Source organism: Euprymna scolopes, chromosome 8 (genome assembly GCF_053919585.1).
Source record: "Euprymna scolopes isolate OS-2025 chromosome 8, ASM5391958v1, whole genome shotgun sequence".
Lineage (NCBI taxonomy): Eukaryota > Metazoa > Mollusca > Cephalopoda > Sepiida > Sepiolidae > Euprymna > Euprymna scolopes.
Genome location: NC_136489.1, coordinates 37,649,466 through 37,658,984, shown reverse-complemented (window position 1 = coordinate 37,658,984; position 9,519 = coordinate 37,649,466). Strand labels below are relative to the sequence as shown.

Sequence of the window (9,519 nt, the reverse complement as noted above, 5' to 3'; positions counted from 1 at the left end):
AAGTTCTATAGTAAACCCCACTCTTCCCAATGCTTTACTTCTACATGCGCAGCTGCCATTGCTCAGAGGCAACCTGCATACCGTAGATTTATCCGGCATAATCATGTACAAAAAGAGAAACGTATATAAAAGAAATAATTGCAAGAAAGAAGTAGCAATAGCTAAGAGTAAATATACTGGAATCACCCGAAAACGCATTGAAGCGCAAAAATTAGGAACTCATGATTTCTATAAAATCTACAATAGTGTAGTAAATAATCGGCAATCAACAATACGCATGAGGTACTTTGCGCATCAAACACGCATGAGGTACTTTGCGCATCAACCAAGAAAGCTAACATGCTTGCCCGTCAGTCCTCCTCCAACTCTACATTGGACCCAACAAGCCATTCCCTCCCTGATTTTCTTCTGCGTACGGAAACCAAACAAGATGATATGAAGATCATACCTTTCCAAGTACATGATATTAGAAAAAACCTAGACACCTCAAAAGCATGTGGACCTTACCTAATTCCAGCTGTGCTATTAAAAAATGCTCCGCTGAGGTCGCCCCGGTTCTTTCTAAACTCTAATAAATGCTTTAACTAATATTGCTTTTCTGGCTGCTGGAAAACTTCTTCTGTGGTACCAATTTACAAAAACTCTGGCGAAAGAAATTACCTATTAAAGTATCGCCCAATTAGTCTCCTCCGTCTTTTCGCCATAATATTTGAGCCCTTAATCAATCAAGCTCTAGTCTACCATCTTACAGCTGCTAAACTTCGGTCAGATTACGAATATGGATTTAGGCAAACCTATTCTTATTGTAATCTCTAAACGTTTATACCAGTGCTGGATAAGCGAGGGGAGGGAATAGCAGTAGCCCTAAATATATCTAAAGCTTTTGACAGGGTATTGCATCATAGTCTTCTCCTGAAAATTACACCCTATGGTATAACTGGACAAATGCTTAGCATAATTAGATCCTTCTTATATGAAAGACGAATCAAGGTTGTCCTCGATGGGCGTACGACCAAGAAATTTTATATAAATGCGGTGTACCTCAGGGATCGATACTTGGACCTTTATTATTTCTGATATTCATAAATGACTTACCTGATAAAATTGTCGCTGATATGGGTATATTTGCCGACGACACTACCCTCTATAACAGGCACGCTGAGAAAACTAATTAGCACATATCTAAGGTAATGGCCTCATTCTTAGAGGAAGCCCTTCAGTCTGTAGTGGAATAGGGTAAAAAATGCACGGTAACGTTCAACGCTGCCAAGACAAAACTCGTTACCATTAATAATTACATGAAACCTTACCAACCACCAATCGCTTAAGCTAGAGATACTTTACCTGAGAGCACTTCGTTCGAGCTCCCTGGCTTAACGTTCATAGGAAATATGAGTTGGAAAAAATATCGAGATCATTGCTAAGGCTGCTGAAAAGACACTGGGCTCTCTTTATCGTGCTAGAAAGTTACTTACGTCTGAAAGTATCCTGTACCTCTTCAAAACCACCATTCGTCCATGTATGGAGAACTGCTGTCACATTTGGCCTGGTGCATCTGCTACTAGTCTCTAGCTTCTGGACAGGGCCCAAAAGAGAGTCGGCAATCTTAAAAGTCCCGAACTGTCATCTAAACTTTAGCCCCTGTCCCACCGACGGAATGGTGCATCCTTTGTACGATGAGTATTATATATGCATATTTTGAGTCCGAGAATCTCCGAATTCAGCAGGCCTTGGATTTGTAAATATTCGGGATTTTTTTTCCAGACACATAACCACAAGTATGGGCTTCCTTTTTTACACTGCTTATTTTTACATGTTTTAAATATTTGCTTATGAAAAAAGTTATTTATAAGTTACCGTTTTGAAATCTAAGATTTTTTCATTGTTACAATGTTACCTACAACAATGTGGTTGCACACTTTTAGTAGGAGAGCACACACAGATAAAAAGAATGACACCTATAGACAAACAGAGAGTGATACAATTATTGATACTGAGACTAATATACAAAATCTCTCTCTCTCCCCTCTCTCTCTCTCTCTCTCTCTCTATATATATATATATATATATAATTATTTCCACTACCAGACAACATTGCAGTCAGTAAGAGCCACGAAATCCAACAAAGCGGAAGTCCAAGACACGAGTTTCTGTTAACGAGCATCTCTCCCCCCCCTCTCTGGCTTTCTTACTCTTTCTATTTTCTCTCTCTGTGTCTCCATAAGAGAATAGAGAGGGAGAGAGAGAGAGAGGTGAGTAAACGTGTAGGTAGACACGTTTATCAGAAACAAAGGTCAGCTGACCAAATTACGTATGTGTGACGTGGTTGGTTAGATCTGAGAGATTTGATTTGAGCTTTGAAGAAGACGGACGTTTTTCCGTGGTCTCCCCCTCTTAACTGGGGAGGGGGAGACTAACGCTGACGTGTGTGAAGAAGAGCCCACACAAGCGATTTCACTTCCACTTCTGCAGAACCTCTGGGGAAAGTGAAATAAAAAACTATAAAACCATTTCATCGTCTTGGAGTGATAAATCTTCGTCAAACAGGTATCAAGTCTCCCTCCAGGATGAGAAATTTCCAGATTGTTCGTTTTGAAGAAGCAGAGGTAGGTTCAGAAATTACATGTCACACACACGATTCCCTTTATGATAATCAAACACACAACCATTTATATTAGAGACAATCACACGGGATCTTTGATGTTATATAGCGTATACACCCAAACGTAAAACGTGCCCCTACTCTATATAACATATTCAAATGTAACGAAAGCTCAATTTGGTACCCCTCAAGGATAACCTCGATGATAACGAATATATAACATTTCGCCCTGATTTGGGCTCATCAGTTAGACACATCCAGATTCAGGATTCGAAATTTAAGTTTGAATTTGAAGCAGGAAAAGATGCTGTAGTAAATTTTTACGACGTGACCCAGCGTCATTTAACCTCTAAAAAATAAGATCTACCGAAAATTAATTTCAAAAACAATTAAATGAGATTTTTCGTCATTTTACGTTTCTAATTTAATCCTCCCCATCCCCGACCCCAAAAATGAATTCGTCATATTATGGGGTTAGTGTTTTTTCTAAAATTGCTTCGTGAATATACAGTCTCGTCTCATAAAGATAAGTATATTAACGTTATTTTATGTTATAAATGTTATTCCGCCCCGACGCACCAAAAAATCAAATAGTAATTGTAATGTCTCCCCTCCCCCTCGATCGCAAAACTTTAAATAAATTCTAGAGGTGCCTCCTTCAATGCTTGGTGGCTAAAAAGTGTGTTATTTTACGTTAAATTTCTATAGAAATGTGATCCCACCACTTTACAATGTTAATTCTTTTTTCCAAAGTTGATCTTTATACCTTATTTATAAAGAATGTTTAAACGTATTTGGCCAAAAAAAGTGGATCCCAATTTTTCAGGCTAAAATAACATTGGGTAACTTCGTAATAATGTACCTTTATTTTAATCAGAAATTTAAGTTTGTAATCGAAAAGATTAACGCGAAAAAAGAAAAAAATGTAAATCGTTAAATTTAGAGGGGTGCGCAGTAGATTTTCATATTTTATGTGTTAAACAACGCTGGGTCACATCGTAAAACTTCTGTAATTATGTATAGCCGTTTAAATAATAATAAAAGCAAATACATTTTTTCAGTTTTTCGTTAGTGTTTTGGGTTTGAATATTTAACAATAAAACACAACAAAAACCAAACATTTTTCTATCTACACGGACTTATTTTTCAAGCTAGACACTTTTTGAGATTATCAAATTATCTTATTTTGCGAAGAGGTTTTTTTAATAAATCTAAGTTTCTAAGAGCAAGTAACTCTAAAAAGCTTTTTAAAAGGTCGATGTCGGAAATAATAATTCCAAATAAATAAAATTAAACATAATATCAATATAATTGTTGTTTAAATTTTATTAAATTACAATTTTTAAGAGAAAACTAAAAACAATTGTCTCGCTAGAAACAATGACTAAGATACCGCTATTTAGTAAAATCGATATGTCCTAATGTCATGTGTAAATGAGGATATCTCTTAACTTAATATTTCGCAAGAATCATACTATACATAGAAATAAATGAAATAGTTATGTAAGGAACCTTTTTTATATATTGATCAAATTTTGAAAAAACAAACACACAGAAATACACATTTATATATATATATATATATATATATATATATATATATATACATATATATGCATATATATAGGCATATACATATACAAAATATATATATATATATGTATATTTATATAAGATATATATATATAGATATGTATGCACAATATATATATATATACATATATCTATATATATACATGTATATATATATATATATATATATATATATATATATATATATATATGTGTGTGTGTGTGTGTGTGTGTGTGTATAGGATTTGGCCACATTTTTACTAGAATAGTAATAGAAAGATTCGATAAACTTTTACATTCGTCAATAATTTCGGCTCCTTATTGATCCTAGCTCCAAAACAAACAATATATACCTATAATACATCTACAAAGTTTTCCGGCTTTACCCAGCTCGATATGTGTTGAGCAATTATATCTCCATACTTGAATTCAGATGAATAGTGACTCACCCTTATCTTATGTACAAATATTGGCATTTATATCCATCGGAAAGAACTCCGTATGAATAATAAGTATTTAAGTAGAAGATTAAACACTTCACTGAAACTAAATGAAATGCTGTTATTTTATATTTAGGTACATTTATCTTAGTCAAAATTGATTACTAAATCGGTGCCTATAGTTTATACTGATGGACTGAATTTATCCAAGAAATCGTCTTGGTTTTATGAGCGTTTGCGATAATGTATCTGCGATTTATACATCATAATTCTTTTTTCTGTTTTTCTTTTTTTCGAGCGTTCGGAAATTCGCGTAAAGCCGCAATTTGATAATAGAAAAATATAGGACATTTCGATACGTTTTTCTCGGAAAAGGGTCAATAGTTAAGCGTTATCTTCATTTCCGACCGGAAATTATAAAGGCGGCCTTAAGCATCGATTGCAACGGGTACTGCGTATTTGCGTTCGAGCCAAACGCTTTGGGTTCCCGCGGACAGGAAAAGGAGAGTCGAGCTGGCGTGGGGCCATTGGACTCTCTCCACCATATCAGTCACACGATAAATAAACATACCAGCCGTTGTGAAGTTTTCTGATCGGTTTTCCTTGCTAATGCCCACGTACGATTTAAGACAGTTTTCCCCATCCGCTGTCTGATACGTTCAGCTATGCAGTAGACTGGAAACAAAAGACAAAAAGATACTATTTCTAATGCGTCTCTAATTTGTGTGACGATGTGCTACTTGGAATGTGCCAAGGAATCAGTAGACGAAATAAACTATTCTCAATGTGTCTCTAATTTATATAACGACGTGTCTCTTGGAAAATAACTCAGAAAGAAAATAATTCGAACAAAAGTAATCAACCTACACGGGATTCAAATGTAATAGAAATAAATACTAAGAAAAATAGCGTATGTGCAGTTTGAATTCTACAGAAAACCTTTAACATTTACATGAGTAAAATGGACAGCTTTCTAAATTACACTATTGGGTTATATCAATACGCCCTAACTACAATTAATGACTTTCGCCGTGGAGAATCTCAATATCCTGACAACAAGGTTTGAACTTTCTGATGTAAAATGAAACACATACATACACACCTGTTGCTAAAATTGCAGGAGAAATAATTGGATCACTCTACCGCTCCAGTAGGTATCCCACTGCCGATGCAATCTTTTATTTGTATACGAACCTGCAACTGTTCTAATATTGAGCGCCGCTTATACAAAGTATCAAAAAATGTAATCTCCGACCGTCTTCAGGTTAATAGTGTCGAAATTGAAAGTCATTCTGTTAACATCGGGAATACTTCTATTAATCTATCCGTAAAAAATTAAACACTGAATGGTTTATCTAATTCAAATGTTTAGTTTGATTCCGATAGGAATAAGTTGGTATAAACAATCCTTAATTAAATTCTTAGTAGTGTCTCACAATGTTCGTTAGTTATGGTGAAACAAAAGTCAGAATAACATTTAAGGTGTACACAATTATCAGGATAAAATAAATTATATTATTTTGCATTATTTTATTATTCCAACTTAAATTCCTATATTTGGTTTTATATTCAAAATATTTAAACCTTGTTTAATTTTATGAAATTGAGAACATGCCAATAAGATTTGAAAATGTTGAATTGACTCGGAAATGTGTATAGAATTTCGAAATAAAACATTTATTGAATTTTTTCTGATGCTCGTAATGTATAGTAAAGATGCAATTCAATTATTTATGACTTTATATCGGACGAAACAGTTGGAATGAAACTAAACATATGCTAACATTTTTGCCAGCGATAAACGATAACTGTAAATGGGTGTTCTAATATGCTCTAAGTGTGCCCTAAGTGCGATTTAAGTGCGAAGTTCACACAAAATGTAAGCCATCCTATTTTTAAATCGAAAAGTCGAGGCGGTACGAAGAAGGGAGTAGTAGCAATATAACATGCGATATTATATGCTGCACAATTTTTTCTACAGAGTAACACTCAGCTTTTCATACAGTTATGTCCTGAGGAAGAATGGCATCTTGAGCGCGCGTGTTAACGTTTCAAAAGTACATTGTTTAGTTATTTCCTCAAGAAGTTAGACAGCTACGAAGAAAGTATCATTAAAACGAGCAATCTATCGTACTTGAGAATTTATAATTCTACATAGTAAGCCACAATGCTAAAGCTACTTTTCTTCTAAGACATGCCTTTCATGGAGTCTCATACCGATATTATCTGTAACAGAGAGCTGAACTTTTCATATTATAAGTTAATGAGTTTAATTAGCATAATAGGGGGATCTATAATCCGTTCTGATCTATTTGTGCGGAATAAATATAGAAGGAACGCCTCATCGTAGCTGATCAACAATTCAGATTATTCACGTCAATAAGTCTTATCTAAAACACTTCGTAATATAAAATCAAACATACAACACAGTGCTTATTTTTATGAGAAGATGACAACCTCAGGAAACGAACGTAGAATTCGGAATTAATTGAGATAATGTCATTCATAGAAGATATCTTCACAGGAATATGTTTGTTTTAAAAGTATTTATTACACGTTCTAAAACGTTAAAATATTTAAAAGAATATCACGAAGTATTACATAAGCACCATTAATGTGGTGATTAATGTGTACTAAAATTTAAATCGCATTAGCATTGTTAATAGGTAAATGTGGTTATTTAAAGAATTCAATCGAAATAAAATTGAAAAGATGAAAGGAGCATTGACGAGCATCATAGACACGTTCACCCCGGCCCTTATCAAAGTTGTTGTACCGGTCCAATAAATGCATTGTAGCGGGAGGATATTACGTTCAACTGGACTAGAGATCCATGCGTGTACTAAAAATAAATTGTCCATACAAAATATTTCAAGATGAAAGACACCTCATACAGTCACAATCTCACGTACTATTAGTGTAGATTTATTAAGACTTAATAAAACAAGATTTCGGTAGAACTTGAAAATATAATAATAAGTTATTTTTGTTTAATATAATTCTTTAATTCTTTCAATATTTAAACTTGGTAAACTGTAAAAATATAAATAAATAATACTGTGTCTGATCACTTCATATCTGCATTCGCATCGATAAAAGTGTTTTTAATGATGAATACATTTTGATTTTATGAGATGTGTGTCACCATTCAAGAATCTATGACTGCAGAGACACTTACCGGAAAGGAAAGTCTCACTGCATGATGCATCTGAAAATGATGGATTCTTTTTCGTTGAAAGGAAAATGTAATGACACATCGGAGCTTTCGATACCTTTGATCAAATCCCATTGGTTCCAACTGGGTTCGATATTGGCAAGGACATTAAATATATGGTCAGGTAATTGATTGAAGGATAGGGATTGGAATCGATATTAAGCGACAAATTATAACGAATATATCTACCGATCTCTCACTTGCAAAGAGCATTATGAATAAATTACTTAACTGCTAAAACTTATATATAATGCGGTTTCTGCGAATTTTGCGTGCTTTTGAGGAATTTGCAATAAAGCCGTTTTCGATGCAAAAACTTATTCTTAAGGAGAAGGGAGTTGGGTAAATATGTTATAAAGTTGACGACCGGCTTCCTTGCTAAATTTGGTTTTACTCTTTTCAGTGCATACAACTATCTGAAATATGCACTTCGTATAACGTTTTTGTGAAGAATTCTTTCTTTATTTTTTGGAATTATTTATGAAAATAATCAATTTAAGGTAGGATAAAAAGTCGTAACTTTCCTCTCTATAGGACTTTTGAAATATTTCAATTGACACTCATTATTATATTTATATATTCTGGTATTCTTATCAATTCATGAAGTTGAAGTCTTTGAAATACCATAGCCGTTTCGATTCCACGTTGTCTCACTTTGTAAGTATTATTTCATTCCACGAGGCACTTATGGATTATATTACATACGGAATGGCTATCATCGTATATAAAATTGAATGGCTTGATGTGTAATTCATTAAAAGTTTTAAGATGAGGGCAGATTTATAAGAAAGTAAACAATTGAATCCGGATAATTATACACAGGAAATAATCGGGTCATTATAATAGCGTCGTAAGTCATCAACACCATTTTACTTCACTAAAAATACCAGATTTACAACCTGAGTTTAATTATAACTTAACCAGTAATAAAACATACATTTCTCCATGTTCAATCTACTAAAAAAAACTTATTTATAACATTTATACTAAACACTGCAGTAAACCTTGCGATCCCAAATCACATCTCCACTTAAACAAGGCCGATAGCCATTAGTCGCGTGCTCTCGTATAATGAATCAATGCGTGAATGTAGGATTGACATGAAATTCTTGAAGATACACTAAAATGACCGAAATATGGGCTGAAATGACTTAAATAAATAAAAAGTAAATTACTTAGAATGACTTTAACAACTTAAGGATGAATTGAATGACCTTAGGAATGACTTCAATGCTTAAAAAATAACTGGTGTCCTTCAAAAACAACTTGAATAATCATGATAATGACTTGAATGGCTTTGAGACTGACTGATTTTAAAGTGGTTGATCATTTTACAGTAAATTAATACAGAATAGTGATCCCCAACTTTATATAATAAAGTTACAAACATAAGTACAGCAAGTAGTTAGAACTGATACTACACTTTGATCTTAGCCAAAAGACCAAGAAAAGAGTATTTATTTACTCCCCCACGGAGCAAATAAGGCACAAAGTCGGTTTTTAATGTGAGGAGAGAAAGGGAAATGGGGACCCACTCACCGGGGAGTAGGGAAGCTGGATAGTGAAAATTGGTATGAAGGGTTGCCCCTACATTGATCAACGTCTTACATGTGGGATTTCGCCCACATATAGCCTTTGCTTGCAGTATCTGCCGGAACAGATACTACATTTTGATCTTGGCCATAAGGTCA

General features: G+C 34.0%; 1 pseudogene; it reads right to left on the bottom strand.

Annotated features, from left to right (window-relative positions):
* Window positions 1-9,177: 9,177 nt before the first annotated feature.
* On the bottom strand, window positions 9,178-9,282 carry LOC145284298 (U2 spliceosomal RNA; annotated as a pseudogene).
* Window positions 9,283-9,519: the final 237 nt, after the last annotated feature.